This window comes from Lactuca serriola, chromosome 8 (assembly GCF_051521515.1).
Source record: "Lactuca serriola cultivar US96UC23 chromosome 8, Lser_US96UC23_V15, whole genome shotgun sequence".
In the NCBI taxonomy this organism is placed as follows: Eukaryota; Viridiplantae; Streptophyta; class Magnoliopsida; order Asterales; family Asteraceae; genus Lactuca; species Lactuca serriola.
In genome coordinates, this window is record NC_136415.1 from 242,021,967 (window position 1) to 242,040,630 (window position 18,664).

Consider the following 18,664-nt stretch of genomic DNA (forward strand, 5'->3'; position numbering starts at 1 on the left):
CTCGAAGATTTAGAACTCGACGAGTCGACGGAGAAACTCGACGAGTTATTTCACATCGGAGCGTTGACTTTGACTGTTGACTTTGAATTTTACCAAGGTTAACCTAGTTTGACTTTGAGGACATTTTCGGACTAAGTGTCATTTTGTTATTGATAGCTCGGGGAGCCGAAGGAGCAACAGTTCGGGGGATTGCCAGTCAGCAGCCAGAGCAGTATCAATAGGACTTCAGCAGTGCAAGGTGAGTATCCTTACTGTGTGCATGGGTCTACGGCCACAATGCTAGCCCATTATGTTTGTGTATGGTAGGAAGTCCTGGGGTTAGCCCTAGGCATTTTATGATATATGTTCCGGATTACGATTCGAAGCCGAGCGATGTGACATCCCCAAATTCACGGCCAGAAAAGACTGATTTAAGTTTTTGCTTTTAAAGTAAAATTAGAGTAATCCTTTGATTAGAAGAGTTGCGGAATTTGTTCCCAAAACAAAATCTGATAAAAATTTATCAAAGCATTTCTTAAAGAAATGTATTTTTATTATGTAACAAAATTTCGGGATGTCATGTTCCGATACAGACCAAAAGCATAAACAATAAAATACAGACCTTACAACAGTTATTTACAACTACAGGTCTATAATCCAAAATATCCTGACAAGTCTTCCAACTTATGCTCTGGTGCCACTACCTGTAATACAAAGAAAACTAAGTGGGTCAGGCTTGGGAGCCTGGTGAGCATATAGGGTTTTCAACCCACAATAAATAATTATGTTAATTTCATCAACCAACAATAACCCAATTACCCATTCCCGTTATCCTCTCTTTACTTCCCTAAAACAACTATCACAAGGGACCTGGCCTAAGGATTTTCATCGGGGCGACAACACTGCTTTGGGGGTTTCCTAGCAATATATATCAAATAGGCAACCATGTGCGGGATGGAGTACAGAAAATGAACACACAAGTTCATTAACAACTACAGGTGGTGAGCCTGCCAGCGTTGCACCAGATTGTCTAGAAAAGTTTGTGGTCGTCATCTAAACTCCGCTAGATGACTGAATTAGCAACAACATCGAGGCCTCTCATCATTTTATTTCATCACACATCAACTATCTACCCATGTTGTAACCCAACATATTTGTAGATAAAAATGCATATATATACAGTTTAAAACCTATATAAAACATTTATTCAACACTTATTTCAAATAAACAAATAATGTATAAACACATAGCTTGTATTTTATAGAGAATACTTTGTATCTATGTGTTAGAAGAAAATGAATATACACTCACATGATAAGAAGATGATCGGACAACACTACGACTCTTAAAGTAATATTCTTCGATGAAACTGGGATGTTTTCTCGAAAATCAGGCTTCACGCGGGTAGAGTTTCGGCTTGAAAACTCTTTTTCTTGGATCTTCGGGGCTTCGAGACTTGCTTTGGTTTTCGGCATGATACCGGGACTTCGGGGGTGTTTTAAGATGGCTAGAGAGGGTATAGAGAGTGAGTGAGAGAGACAAAGAGAGAGTGTGTGAATTAGCAACCTAAATCAGATGGCCTCGCTTTCTATTTATAGTCTGATATTTCACTATTCACGTTGTGAACCACAAGTGTTCACGTCATGAACTTGGTCATGATCAGTTCATAGACTCGACGTCTGACCCTTGCCCTGGACGGTGTCAATCAATGGTTCACGTCGTGAAGCTCCTGTTCACGCCGTGCATCCTGACACAAGTTGAAATTAGTGCCCCGAACTTCATAAATTAATATCTTTCACATACGAGCTCCGTTTTCGACGTTCTTTATATCCACGCGTAGGTGAGATTTTGATCTACAACTTTCGTTCAAACTCTGTGGGCTGGTTTTGAGTTTATTTTAAATATTTTATTTTTAGTAGGCCGGGACAGGAAAAGTCCGTTATAAATTCATAACTTCTTCACCCGATGTCCGTTTTCATCTGTCCTTTTACTGTTGAACTACTATTAACGGATTTTGATTCTCTTTCAGATTGTTTCGGCTGAAAATTACTCGATCTCATGTTCGAACTTTGGGCAGCATACTACTAAGCTGAAACTTTAGAAAAATCATAATTTTATCATACGAAGTCAAATTTGGACGTTCTTTTTATGCACACTCTCGGTTTAACGTATTCTACGACTTTTGTTTAGATCACTAAGGCTAAGAATCTCTCCATCGTAAACTCACTATTTACGTTGCGCAATGTCGTGTTGGTCTTGTCGCGTAACTTCGACAGGTCATAAATTCTTCATTATAACTCGGATTTCGGCATTCTTTATATATCCAGAATCCTTGTCACGACCACTACCTCTTTAGGTATAGATATTGGGTTAATCTAAAATTTTACCTTAACGCTTATTTTTATCCTTAATTCAATTAAGTCGCACAATTAAGCATAAAACACATAATACTCAAACAATACATTTTTATTATTTCAAAGTGGGTTACAAAAGACAACCTAGACTATTACATCATCATTAATGCCTATCCTAGAAACACGGGCGCTACAGGCGAGGCCCGAGGAATGTTAGTATGCTAGAGGTCTTTGTGATTCTTGTATGTGTTAGTATTTATAGGTTCCGTACCAAGGTCCGATATCGGGATAAGCCCGAGGTATGGTTATATGTTAGTATATTTCCAGACTAAGGTCCGATGCCAGGGCAAGCTCGATGAATGTTTATATGTTAGATTATACTTGTTGTCTTTATGATACTCGTATGTGCCTGGTAGGGAGGTGAGTATGGGCGAGGTCTCGTATCTCATCACAAGCTGAGCATGGATGAGGTTCCATATCTCATTATTAGCAGAGTAGGGGTGAGGCCTGTGATAGGAGAGAAGTTAGTATGGGTTGGGGCTCATAACTCACTATCAGCAGGAGTGTGGACGGGGTTTTATGACTCATCAGTAGTAGACCAGGGGCGGGGCCCAAGTTAAGTGAGGCCTTAGAACATGAATACCGTTAGAGTATGTTTTCTTTATGTACAAGTATGTTTATGTGATTATGTGTATAGTGGGCGAGGCCCAAGACAAGCGGGGCTTAAGAGAAACCCATCTGTATACCGACTAAGGCTCGATGCCAGGCAGGGACTAATGTCGGGTGGGGCCCGATATCGGAGCAAGTCCGATCCTAGGATATTCCCGATGTAGCGTGCGGGGGCCCAGTATGTGTGCTTATGTGTATGGTATGTGTTAGATTAGATAACTCCCTAAGCTTCGTGTTAACGATTTTCAGTCTTGGTTTCAGGTACTTCCGATAGCGGAAAGAAGAGCTCGGGATGAATGCAACTGTGACATCCCCATATTTCTCGGCCAGAAAAGACCGATTTAATTTATGCTTTTTAAAATAAAATCAGATAAATCTTTTTATAAGATATTGCGGAATTGGTCCCCAAACAATATATGATAAAAGTTTTATCAAAATCCTTCAAGAAGGTATATATATATATATATATATATATATATATATATATATCAAAACCTCGGGATGTCATGTTCCGATACAGATCAAAAGCATAAACAAGACATTATAAGCCTTTCAACAGTTATTTACAACTACTGGCCTATAATCCAAAAATCTCTCGTCATCCTCCGACTATGCTCGGGGTCCACTACCTGTAATCATAAAACTGAGTGGGTCAGGCTTGGGAGCCTGGTGAGCATATAGGGATTTCAACCCACAATAATAATATACTTATTAAGTTCACCAATCAACAATAACCCAGATTACCCATTCCCGTTGTCCTCACTTTACGTCCCTAAACACCTATCACAAGGGACCTAGCCTAAGGATTATCATCGGGATGGACACTACTGCTAAGGGGTTTCCTCAGCCATACATGTCCTTAAGGCAACCATGAGGGGGATGAAGTACGCTAATGAACATTTAATTCATCAACACCTACAAGTTGCGAACTTGCTAGTGTTCCACTGGACTATCTAGAAAGTCCGTGGTCGTCATCTATACTTCGCTAGATGACTACAACAACAACAACAACATCGACATCGACATCGAGGCCTCTCACCATTTTAACACACATCAACTATTTCATCTACCCATGTTCTACCCAACATATTTTGTAGATAAAACGCATATACAGTTTAAAACTTGTATAAAACATCAATTCAACAGTCACCTCGAATAAACAATTAGCATATTTACACATAACACGTATTTCAAGGTAAATACTTCATATCTATGTGTAAATTGAAAGTAACTACACACTCACGTATTTTGGTGAAAATCGGGCAGCAATTCGTTTCCTAAAACGATCGTTTCTAATAAAACCGGGAGTTTTATTGAGAAACCGGGCTTTGCAAAAGTCGGGCTTCGAAACCGAAAAGATAAATTTTCCGGGCTTCTTGGGCACTTCGTGGGGTATTCCGGGCTTTACAATTGATACCGGGGCTTTGCGGGATGTTAAGATGAAGAAAATATGGAGAAAGAGGCTAAAAGTGGCAAAATTCCAAAAGTAACCGGAAACCCTCGCAGGTACCCTTCTATTTATAGGGTCCGAAGTTTGATCCAACGGCTGAGAAGTCTCCGGATCCGACGGCTAAGAGGCTTCGCAGAGGGGGTCTCGCACATGCCTCGCATGGCTCGCACCTGGCTCGCACATGCGAGGGCTCGCTGTCGGCTTCTAAGTGGACCGCGGCTTGCTGGCGCACCTGCGAGGCTCGAAGCTAGGCTATGCGAGGCTCGGACACACGCGGCAGCTGGGCGAAGCTTCGGCTGGGGAGCTGGCTGCTTCGGATTGGGCCTCCTCCTCGGTCGAATCAGAAGAGGGCATGTGGCTCGCATGACTCAGCAGCCTCGGTGACTCAGCAGCCTAATGACTCAGCAGCCAGGTGACTCAGCAGGACACGTGTCACTTTCTAAGCGAGGGTGACGTGGCAATTGTGACTATGTGAAATTTCTCGGTTTTCGTGCCAAAACTTCTAAAATCCATAACTTTCGCATACGAACTCCGTTTTTGACGTTCTTTATATGCACGCGTAGCTAAAATTACGATCTACAACTTCCGTAGACTTCGTCGGCTAATTTTGAATTTAAATTTTATATTATTATTTTTAACAGACCGGGACAGGAAATCCGTTAAAAATTCATAACTTCTTCATCCGACGTCCGTTGTCGTCAGGCTTTTTACCGTTGTGCTCCTAATGACGAGACCTTCAATTCTCGTTTAGGTTGTGTCGGCTAAAAACCGCTCGATCTAAAATTCGAGTTTTTAGCTGTCTACTGCTACGTTGAAACTTCGAAAAATCATAACTTCCTCATACGAAGTCAGATTTGGGCGTTCTTTTTATCGAACTTCTCGGTTTAACGAATACTACGAATTTCGTTTAGATTACTAAGGCTAAAAAGTAGTTTATCAAAAACTCGCTTTTTACGACATTCAGCACCATGTCGGTTTTGTCGCGAAACTTCGACAGGTCATAACTTCTTCGTTATAACTCGGATTTTGGTATTCTTTATATCCCCGAAATCCTTGTTTCGACCACTAAAACTTTATGTAAAGATATCGGGCTTATCTCACACTTTAATTTTGACGCTTATTTTTAATCTTAATTAATTAAGCCTTAATAATTAAGCATAAAACACATAATATTCACATAATTCCTTTTCATTTCTTCAAAATGAGTTACAAAGGTTAACCTAGACTATCAACTCAATATAAATGCCTAGGCTAGAAACACGAGTGTTACAATTCTCTCCCCCTTAGGATGATTCCGTCCCCGGAATCACATATCACCAAACAACTGCGGGTAGTGACTCATCATGTCACTCTCCGTTTCCCAAGTGAGATTTGGTCCATTTGTATGTTTCCAGCGCACAAGCACTAAATCGACCATCTTGCGTCGTAACTTCATAGTCTTACGGTCAACGATTGCCTCAGGTTCTTCGGTCAACCTCTTGTTTTCATCCAACCTTAACTCAGAAATCGGAATTATGTCGTGCACATCTCCTGTGAACTTTCTCAAGTAACACACATGAAAGGTGTTATGAATACCTTCCAGTTCTTCCGGTAACTCTAGCTTGTAAGCTTGATTCCCGATCCTCTGAAGAACTTTAAATGGTCCAATAAACCTTGGACTCAACTTCCCTCGTTTCCCAAATCTTATAAGTCCCTTCCACGGCAAGACTTTAAGTAAAACCGAATCTCCAACATCGAAGGATATCGGTTGTCTTTTCTTGTCAGCATAACTCTTTTGTCGATCTTGAGCAGCTAACATCCTTTCCCTTATCACTTTCAACTTTTCAGCAGTCTCGTGGACTATTTCAGGTCCCATAAACTGTTTTTCTCCAGCTTCCAGCCAACATGATGGCGTTCGACACTTCTCCCCATACAAAGCGTGATAAAGTGCCATCTTAATGCTTGAGTGGAAACTATTATTATAGGAGAATTCTACTAAAGGTAAGATGTACTCAAACACAACTTGGTACCCAATTCCTCTTGTAGACTCCTCCAAAACCTTGAGGTAAAACAGCTGTCACGATCGGACACAATTGTTAACGGAACACCGTGAAGCCTCACAATTTCCTTCACGTAAGAATTCGCAAGTTTATCCATAGATCATTTCTCTTTCGCCGCTATGAAATGCGCACTCTTAGTGAAGCGATCAACGACCACCCAAATCATGTCGTGACCGTTCCTTGTTCTGGGCAGTTTAGTCACAAAATCCATGGTGACGTCTTCCCATTTACCCATGGGTACGGGTAAAGGTTCTAAACTCCCATACGGTTTCTGATGTTGTGCCTTAACCCTAGCACAAGTTACACACTCGGCCACATATTAGCAATATCGAGCTTCATCGTCGGCCACCAATAATAGGGTTTTAGATCCCTATACATTTTCGTACTGCAGGGATGAATTGAGTACATGGTCTTGTGAGCTTCTTCCATCAGAAGATCTCTTATTCCGCCCGTCTTAGGTACCTAAATTCTATCTTGAAATATATTCAACCCTTGGTTGTTTGTACCGAACACTAACGTTTTTCCCAAACGTTCTTCCTTTCGGTCATTTTTCTCTAAAGCTTCCTCTTGAGCTTTCTTTATACTTTCCACAATTGTCGAGACAACTTCAATTCTCAACGCTCTTGGCCTTTTCTTTTCAAGGTTTACCTTCCGACTGAGAGCATCGGCAACAACATTTGCTTTACCAGGGTGGTAAAGTATCTCGCAGTCGTAGTCCTTGAGTAACTCTAGCCAGCGTCGTTGCCTCATGTTCAATTCCTTCTGATTAAAGAGATATTGGAGACTCTTATGATCAGTGAAAAGTTTACACTTGGTGCCATAAAGATAATGCCTCCATATCTTCAACGCAAATACTACCGCTGCCAACTCCAAATCATGAGTGGGGTAGTTCTTTTCATGCTCCTTCAATTGCCTCGATGCATACGCGATCACTTTATCCCTTTGGGTCAGAACATAACCTAACCCAACTCCGGATGCATCGCTATAAACTGCAAAGTCATCAACTCCTTCGGGCAATGAAAGAATCGGTGCTTCACACAATCTCTTCTTCAACTTCTCAAAGGCTTCCTTATGCTTCTCATTCCAAGCATAAGTGGGTCCCTTGTGGGTCAAAGCTGTTAATGGAGTAGCAATCGAAGAAACACCTTGGATAAACCTTCGGTAATATCCAGCTAATCCTAAAAAGCTTCGAATCTCCATAGGACTTTTTGGTTGTTCCCACTTCATTACAACTTCAATCTTTGCTGGGTCGACCATTATCCCTTCTTGGTTAACCACATGACCTAAAAATTGGACTTCTTGAATCCAAAATTCACACTTGGAGAACTTTGCATACAGCTTCTCCTTTTTCAGGACTTCTAGCACTTCACGCAGATGTTGTTCATGCTCCTGCTTGCTTTTCGAATAAATCAAGATATCATCTATGAAACTATCACGGATTTATCTAAGAATGGTTTACAACCCCTATTCATCAATTCCATGAAAGGTGCTGGGGCATTGGTTAGTCCGAACGACATAACCAAAAATTCATAGTGTCCATATCTCGTTCTAAAAGCAGTCTTTTCGATATCCTGCTCTCTCACCTTTAGTTGATGGTATCCCGACCTAAGATCGATCTTCGAGAAATAGCTCGAACCCTGCAACTGGTCGAACAAGTCATCGATCCTTGGCAACAGGTACTTGTTCTTTATCGTCACTTTGTTCAGCTCTCTGTAATCGATGCACATTCTCATGCTTCCGTCTTTCTTCTTTACAAATAACACAGGGGCTCCCCAGGGTGATGAACTAGGTCGAATGAAACCTTTGTCCAATAACTCCTGAAGTTGTGTCATAAGTTCTTTCATTTCGGTTGGCGCTAATCGATAAGGTGCTTTCGCTATCGGCGTCGTTCCTGGTAACAAGTCGATACGAAATTCTACTTGTCGATCAGGGGGCAATCCGGGAAGATCTTCGGGAAAGACTTCCGGATAATCACACACCACTGGAATATTCTGCACCTCCTTCTTTTCCATCTTGGCATCGATCACGAACGCTAGATATGATGTACATCCTTTGGCCAAACACTTTCTGGCTTTCATTAGGGAAATGATTCCAGAGTTTACTCTGCGTTTGTCTCCGTACACCATAAACGACTCTTTCCCTGGCGGGTTTACTTTTACTATCTTCTTTCTACATATTATTTCTGCGTCGTTGGCACTAAGCCAATCCATTCCTAAAACTATGTCGAATCCATTTAACTCGATAGGCAATAATTCCTCTTGGAACTTATTCCCATCCAAGTCAATGAGGATGTTTTTCATACGATGGCTAACAGGTACAAACTTTCCGCTAGCAATCTCGACTATTATAGCATTAACTAGCATATCTACAGGCAAAGCTAGGTTTCTACCAAATTCATGCGATATAAAGGAGTAATTGGCTCCAGAATCAAACAAAATTTGGGCAGGCAATTCGTTTACGAGAAAGGTACCTGAAGCACCATCGGCTTCTTCTTTCGCAGCTTCGAGGGTCATCCGAAAGGCTCTCGCCTTTGGCTTTGGTGGTAGATTGGGTTTTGCTGCGTCCTTCTTCTTCGGGCAGTCCCTCAAAATATGCCCTTCTTCATTGCACCCAAAACATACGTTCTTATTGAAGGTGCATTCATTGGCATAATGCCCTAGCTTTCCACATTTGTAACATGTGAGTTCCATGCTGTACTTCCCAGCATCTTTCTTCCTACACTTGTCACACCACTTGGCTTCGCTACCTCCTCCAAACTTTCTCGAACCAGTCTTCGAGAATTTGTTCTTTTTATTGGAACCTGAAGTTCCTTCAAACTTTCTCTTTTCGCCAACTTCAACCTTGCTGGAGGCTCTCCCTTTTATCATATCTTCAACAGACTTGGCAGCCCAGATAGCTGCCTCCAAACTAAGTGCCTGACGTACTGGCACCGCATACTCCCATGGAAGTCCCTTTGCATACCTGTCTATTTTTTCCAACTCATCTGGGACAATACGCAAAGCAAAATCCATTTTGTCTGTGAAGTTATTTGTATATTCGTCAACGGTCATACTCCCCTTCTGCAACATTAGAAATTGGTTTTCTAACTCAAGTACGTTTTGGGCCGAGCAGTACTTGCGTTTGAAGTGCACTAAGAACTCTGCCCAAGTTATTTGCAGTGGCTCATTAGGGCTTAGGGTTTTCCCTAAAGTGCTCCACCAACGGGCAGCACTACCCCTGAACTGACGTATTGCAAACGTAGTTTGTAACTTGCCTTGGCAATCACAAGTCATGAAAGCCAACTCCATTTCCGAGATCCAGTCCATTACTCCGACAGGATCTTCTTTTCCATTGAAAGTCGATGGCTTGCAAGTCATAAAGTCATTATACTTGCACCCATTTCTCTCCACTCTACCCTCGTGGTTATTCCACCCAACCACAAGCGGTTCACCATGACCAACCGATCTGCTAGTGTTCCCTTCTTCAGATCGATCGTCATTTAGTTCACGTTGTTCAACAGGAACTGAAGGTTCATCCCTGTCGTTCAGCAACATTTGCCTCAATTCCTCCCTTTGTTCATCCAACATGGCCTGAATCATAGTTCGTACTCCAGCCATGGTGATGGGTTCGGGTGCAGCTCCTACTATAGGCACCTGTTCCACCACTGGAGGTTGAGGTTGTTGGTTTCTGTTTGCATTTCCAGCTCCACTCCGAGTTCTTTCCATTACAATCTATATACCGAATAAGGCGAAATTTAGGTCTTTATCCTTGTTAGACATGTCAATTCCCTTATCACTCCGAAACGTTTACATGTTAGTTCTAATCTCGTATTCATACGCTTAGAATCCTACACACATAAGGTTTCCAGATCCGGTCGGCAACAGACCATAGATCCGAACAAATAATGGCACACATGGCAAACACATAGCATTTAGCACATAAGGGCATTTTAGGCATCTTCCCTAAAATAAACTAGTGCTCGTGTCTAAAATATGGTAGACACTCATCTCACAATCATCACTTAGCATTCTATGTTGAAGTCTAAAAATTCTACAATTTCTTAGTTCGCTTAAACTAATGCTCTGATACCAACTGTGACATCCCCATATTTCTCGGCCAGAAAAGACCGATTTAATTTATGCTTTTTAAAATAAAATCAGAGAAATCTTTTTATAAGATATTGCGGAATTGGTCCCCAAACAATATATGATAAAAGTTTTATCAAAATCCTTCATTAAGAAGGTATATATTTTCCATATATATATATCAAAACCTCGGGATGTCATGTTCCGATACAGATCAAAAGCATAAACAAGACATTATAAGCCTTTCAACAGTTATTTACAACTACTGGCCTATAATCTAAAAATCTCTCGTCATCCTCCGACTATGCTCGGGGTCCACTACCTGTAATCATAAAACTGAGTGGGTCAGGCTTGGGAGCCTGGTGAGCATATAGGGTTTTCAACCCACAATAATAATATACTTATTAAGTTCACCAATCAACAATAACCCTGATTACCCATTCCTGTTGTCCTAACTTTACGTCCCTAAACACCTATCACAAGGGACCTAGCCTAAGGATTATCATCGGGATGGACACTACTGCTAAGGGGTTTCCTCAGCCATACATGTCCTTAAGGCAACCATGAGGGGGATGAAGTACGCCAATGAACATTTAATTCATCAACACCTACAAGTTGCGAACTTGCTAGTGTTCCACTGGACTATCTAGAAAGTCCGTGGTCGTCATCTATACTTCGCTAGATGACTACAACAACAACAACATCGACATCGACATCGAGGCCTCTCACCATTTTAACACACATCAACTATTTCATATACCCATGTTCTACCCAACATATTTTGTAGATAAAAAGCATATACAGTTTAAAACTTGTGTAAAACATCAATTCAACAGTCACCTCGAATAAACAATTAGCATATTTACACATAACACGTATTTCAAGGTAAATACTTCATATCTATGTGTAAATTGAAAGTAACTACACACTCACGTATTTTGGTGAAAATCGGGCAGCAATTCGTTTCCTAAAACGATCGTTTCTAATAAAACCGGGAGTTTTATTGAGAAACCGGGCTCTGCAAAAGTCGGGCTTCGAAACCGAAAAGATAAATTTTCCGGGCTTCTCGGGCACTTCATGGGGTATTCCGGGCTTTACAATTGATACCGGGGCTTTGCGGGATGTTAAGATGAAGAAAATATGGAGAAAGAGGCTAAAAGTGGCAAAATTCCAAAAGTAACCGGACAGCCTCGCAGGTACCCTTCTATTTATAGGGTCCGAAGTTTGATCCAACGGCTGAGAAGTCTCCGGATCCGACGGCTAAGAGGCTTCGCAGAGGGGGTCTCGCACATGCCTCGCATGGCTCGCACCTGGCTCGCACATGCGAGGGCTCGCTGTCGGCTTCTAAGTGGACCGCGGCTTGCTGGCGCACCTGCGAGGCTCGGAGCTAGGCTATGCGAGGCTCGGACACACGCGACAGCTGGGAGCTGGCTGCTTCGGATTGGGCCTCGGTGACTCAGCAACCTAATGACTCAGCAGCCTCGGTGACTCAGCATGACTCAGCAGCCTCGGTGACTCAGCAACCTAATGACTCAGCAGCCAGGTTACTCAGCAGGACACGTGTCACTTTCTAAGCGAGGGTGACGTGGCAATTGTGACTATGCGAAATTTCTCGGTTTTCGTGCCAAAACTTTTAAAATCCATAACTTTCGCATACGAACTCCGTTTTTGACGTTCTTTATATGCACGCGTAGCTAAAATTACGATCTACAACTTCCGTTTAGACTTCGTCGGCTAATTTTGACTTTAAATTTTATATTATTATTTTTAACAGACCGGGACAGGAAATCCGTTAAAAATTCATAACTTCTTCATCCGACGTCCGTTTTCGTCAGACTTTTTACCGTTGTGCTCCTAATGACGAGACCTTCAATTCTCGTTTAGATTGTGTCGGCTAAAAACCGCTCGATCTAAAATTCGAGTTTTTAGCTGTCTACTGCTACGCTGAAACTTCGAAAAATCATAACTTCCTCATACGAAGTCAGATTTGGGCGTTCTTTTTATCGAACTTCTCGGTTTAACGAATACTACGACTTTCGTTTAGATTACTAAGGCTAAAAAGTAGTTTATCAAAGACTCACTTTTTACGACATTCAGCACCATGCCGGTTTTGTCGCGAAACTTCGACAGGTCATAACTTCTTCGTTATAACTCGGATTTTGGTATTCTTTATATCCCCGAAATCCTTGTTTCGACCACTACAACTTTATGTAAAGATATCGGGCTTATCTCACACTTTAATTTTGACGCTTATTTTTAATCTTAATTAATTAAGCCTTAATAATTAAGCATAAAACACATAATATTCACATAATTCCTTTTCATTTCTTCAAAATGAGTTACAAAGGTTAACCTAGACTATCAACTCAATATAAATGCCTAGGCTAGAAACACGAGTGTTACAGCAACACACAAACCATTATGTTTTAGCCTGGGATGTATTACTTGGATATGTTGACATGTATTTTGATATGATACACTAATTTGATACAATGACCTATGTTTATGAATGAAATGGTTTTGATAACCATGGATTATTTAATGAACTAAAAAACAATTTTTGGACCGTATTTTTGGGACGTTACACCGGGTAACTCCTCTAGGAACACATCAGCAAACTCCCTGGCAACTGGAACCTCTAAAACTGAATACGAATCCCAAATAGACTATTAACGACGTAAGCCAAATAATATCCACACCCGTGCTGAATATACTGTTGAGCCATGGCTGCCTAACAAAACCCTAAACCAATCCTGGTGCCCTCTCCATAGATAACAGCTCCCCCCACTTGGGGTTCGAACTATCACTTGTTAGACCTCACAATCAATCATCGCACCAAACTTACTCCGCCAATCCATACCTACTATCACGCATAAATCTCCCATGGGTATAGGGACCAGATCAATCGGATAAGGCACCCTGAATATCTCTAATATACAACCCTGATATACCGTAGATGCAGAAACCCCATGTTTTTTTGGCGACAGAAACCTACAACGAACATTCTAACTCCCTAATAGGAACATCAAACTCTCTACTGAAAGATCAAGATACAAAGGACCGACTCGCGCCCGAGTCAAATAACACAAGCATAACATAAAGCATAACCAACAGAAAAATAGATAGAAACATACCAGTGTGGACATCTGGAGTTACTCTAGCCTCCTCGTAACTGAGCTAGAAAGTATGATGCTAAGCCCTCTGGGGCTCCGCCATCCTCCAGTACCCATCGGTGATCCTTAAAGTAGCTGACACAGAGGTTGTGCTGGATTGGCAGTGAGCAATGGATGGTTGACCTTCACATGGCCAACCTAATCATAGTGGTAGTAAAATACTGGAACTCGGAACTGGTGCCGGCTGGCAACAATCCCTCGCATAGCGCCCCTCATTGCCACATTTGTGGTATACACCGCCTGATAGACAAGCCCCCTCATGAAGCTTTCTGCACTACCCACAAGTGAGGCCCCTCTGACCCCTGGATCTAGTATCAACGGCCTTGAACTTTTTCGACGTAGGCTGCAACTGCGCCATGGCCGGTCTATGCTCCCTCATCTGGAGATACATCTCAATCTCTCGCCGCCTGGAGGCCTCCTGCAACACCAACAATGAACCATAATGTTGAGTGGCTACAAACTGCATGATATCCGTCTTGATCATGCTCAAGTAACGGGTCATCCCAGCATGCTCAGGAGAAACAAACTCAGGAAAAAACATAGCCCTATCCGTGAAAGTCATGGTGATCTTCGTCACCGACTTAGTCCTCTATCTCAAATCCAAGTACTTATGGGCCAACCTCTCACACTCCACCAGTGGAACATATCTAGAACTCCAAGAACTGCTCCCAAGACAAAACAACTATCTGCTCAGAATAATACGAGCTAGTAACTACTCTCCACCAATCCTTCGCTACGGACCGTAGAAGGTTCAGAGCGCACTTCACCTTCTGGTCAGTTAGGCAAGAGCAAGTGAAGAAACATCCGTCGATGTTAGAAATCCACCTCATGGCTATGATCGGATCCTGAACTCCATCAAATGTCATGGGCTTCTTATTTTCAAAGTTCTAATACTGAATGGCCACCTGTCGCTGATCCTGGTCCGGATCCTGCCTCGAAACGTCTTGTCAGCAGCATACTGAAAATAAACTAGGAATATATCAGATAACACACATACCATCACAGTGGAACCAACTCCCAACAAAGTCCTAGGGGTTGTAACTTCCTTGTTACGCATATGGGTCCTATGCTTTTAGCAGTATGGTCCCATAATACCTTCCACACCTACTTATATTTGTCTATGAGGATCATCACAACAACCCCAACAATACACACTAGCATACGCATACAATCAGTCCTCGCTTCCTATAGGAGAGATAAACATCACGAAACTGGCCGGCTGACCCCACACAACTCATCCGTGAAACTTCCAGCAACCCTATAGTACTCGTGTATACTAATTATACATAACACTAGACTTTATGCACAGTTGAATATCTGATCCTACCATAATCCCTTCATAAAAAAGAAGAGGAAATAAGGCCAAACCAAACACTATCAGGCTATAAGATCTTAGTTACGTTCACCTATGATGCATACACAAGGCAACTATAGTAATGATGTCTATTTTATATAAGGAAAATCCTAAGCTATCAGGTATAATCAGGCAATTCTATCGCGCAATTCCTGAAGATCCCTTGCCTGTCACTTGTATGTTGTTCTAACATACTACAATATCAAATAACGGTGTGGTAATTTAGGGTCTACTTACTGGCCCCGACTGATCGTACACATCACATCCTCCTTTATTATTTTGAAAACAATTTGAAAATCATTTTTAAAATCTTTTTCCTTACTTTGAGACTGGATTCACATGAGTCTTCCTCTAATTCACTCAAACCAAGGCTCTCATACCAACTTGTAACACTTATAAAAAAATCAAAAGATATTTAAAAAATTTAAACCAACCCAAATTCATAAATTGTTTACAATCATTGTTTTCAAAACATTTTCAAACATCAGAGTCTCTCGAAATCATAAGTCCTAAATAAGAGGATGTGTACGGTCACGCCTTCGCCTTCTTGCGGTCATCTGATGTACCTGAAACATAACCGAAAATTATAAGCCAATGCTTAGTGATTTCCCCTAAAGTACTATCACAACAAATAAAAATAATCATAAGTATCATGCATGCAGAGCCTTCAGCCTGACTGGAAACCCCGACCAGCTAACAGACTATCTGGTATGCTCATAGAACCTTCAGCATGACTAGCACGCCTCACCGGGCCTTCAACTCATCTGGAAAGTTCTCCGGGCCTTTGGCCTGACTGATTCGCCCCTTAGGCCTGCAGTCGATCTGGGACGCTCTGGGTCTCTTGGCCTTCAGTCTACACTAGTCCACCTCAACCTAACCACACATAAACCATGTCGACATATACATAACATATAAGTAGACATATAACCTGTCCATAGACAATCTGTAACGCCCACGTTTCCAGGCTAGGCATTAATGTTGATGTAATAGTCTAGGGTAACCTTTGTAACTCGTTTCGAAATAATAAAAATGTATTATTTGAGTATTATGTGTTTTATGCTTAGTTGTGTGGCTTAATTGAATTACGGATAAAAATAAGCGATAAAATGAGAAGTTAGATAAAGTCGATATCTATGATTAATGTTGTAGTGGTCGTTACGAGGTTTCCGAATATATATAGAATGTCAAAATCGGATTTATAAAGAACTTATGATCTGTCCAAGTTTCGCGACAGAACCGACACGACGATGAATGACGTAAAAAGTGAATTTACAATAGAGTGATATTTAGCCTTAGTGATCTAAACAAATGTTGTAGTGTTCGTTAAATTGAGAGAGTGCATACAAAGAATTCCCAAATCTGACTTCGTATGAGGAAGTTACGATTTTTCTAAGTTTCAACTTAGCAGTATGCGGCCCGAAACTTAAATTTGAGATCGAGTGATTTTTTGTCGAAGCAATCTAAACGAGAATCGAAGATCTCGTAATTAGTAGTGCAATGGTAAGAAGACAAACGAAAACGGACGTCGGGTGAAGAAGTTATGAATTTATAACGGAGTTTTCCTGTCCCGGCCTACTAAAATAATATAATATAAATAAATTCAAGATCAACCAACGGACTCTAAACGAAAGTTGTAGAGCTTAGTCTCACCTATGCGTGGATATAAAGAATGTCGAAAACGGAGTTCGTATAAGGAAGATATGAATTTCGGAATTTTTAGAAATAATTAAAATATATTAATATTAATATTAATTCGGATATTATCCGATGGAGGGGAGGAGTCAGAAACCCGATCCGAACTACGCCCAGCGTAGTGCAGTACGCCCATCATACCCTGATGCATGCACTGCCTCGGACTCCAGTGCTCCGAATACGTAAGCAGTGACGTTTCGCACCTACGCCCCGCGTATCGAGCCTTACGCCCAACATAATGCGAGGGTTCAAACCCTATAAATAGGATGCGAGGGCAGTCGGCCTTGTTGCTCATTTTCTCTTCTCTCTTTCGGTTTGCCTTGATTTTCGTGCAAGAAATATCCCGAAGCCCCGGTATTAATCCTGAGCCCCGAAGCGAGTCCCGGAGCCCCGAAGATCCCGAGAAGTGAAATTTCCGAGCCTAAGCTCTACCCACTAGAAGCCCGGTTATTGTGTAGATCTCCCGGTTTCACCGAAGAATACTACTTTTACAAGCCGTAGTGTAGATGTAAAATTGTAAAAGTCGAATATAGTGTTCTGTATAGTTTCGCATTTTATGTTATTTTACTAAGTCATCTTTATGCGAAGTCAAATGTCTAGAATTAGTATATTTTTTTGTACACTCATGTTCCCTATAAATAGGGACTGAGGTTAGAAGTAGAAGAAGACTTTTCGTAACTGAGAGATCTTTTCTGCTTATCCTGTAATCAGTCTTTGTCAATACGAGATCTGATTAATATTTACTCTTCGTGTTCTAAATCTTCAACTACTGAATTCAAACTTTGTTTTCTTAAATCTCGATAACAATTCTTATACAATTGGTATCAGAGCAGGATTCAAACTGCTTTGATCTGATTTTCGTGTTAGAATCATTTGCTTTTTGAGTTGCAAATTTACTCAAAATTTTCCGCGGAGTTTGGTTTTGAAAATCATAGTTGATCATCAGATTTGAATTGATTCTGTCTTTGAATTGTTAAGTCGAGTAATCGATTAGTGATTTGTGATCAATTTTATTGATCAAATTCTCAATTTCATCATGTTTTCAAGCATTCTAAAAAATTCTGTGTTCATCAATGGCGAACTTCAACATGAATACAATGACTTCCTTCTCTCACTTGCTCGGTTCTTCAACCAAAATTCCGATGTTAATTCCAGAATACTATGATCAATGGGCTGATAGAATGGAAGATTACTTAAATGGAATTGATGAAGAACTGTGGAATTGTATCGATGGAACAGTGCAAGCTCCAGTTAATGTTCAATCAATTGGTTCATCTACTACATCTACTGAAGTTGCTAAACAACAAAATCGTTTGAAGAAAAATGAAAAGAGGTGCTTGAGAGAACTAAGAGGTGCTTTACCTCCTATGGTTTACAATTACATCCGTAGTTGTAAAACAGTCAAGGAGATCTGGAACACTCTAAAAGAGAAGTATCAAGGAAGCGAAAAGACGAAGATCAACTCTGTAAAGCAATGTCTAGTTGAACTGAAGGAATTCAGACAAAAGGATGCAGAAACTCTTGAAAATTACTATGATCGTCTGAATGAGCTTATGTTTCGCTGCAATAGGTATGGAATTACTAGGTCTCTCATGGAGTTCAATTTAACTTTCATTATGGGACTTCGCAAGGAATGGCGAAGTGTTAGCATGATGATTAAGAATCAACAGAGTTTTGATATAACAAAGTTGAATAATCTCTACACTCAACTAAAAACACATGAATGTGAAGTTACAGAAATGTATGAAGAATCAAAACAAAGTATTGGAGGTCCTTTGGCTCTTGTTTCAAAAGTATTAGAAACTGAAGTTAATGAAAAAGATGGTTCAGATGATGAAGGATTTTTGATAAACTCTGATGATGAAGCTGTGGCATTCTATTCAAACAACA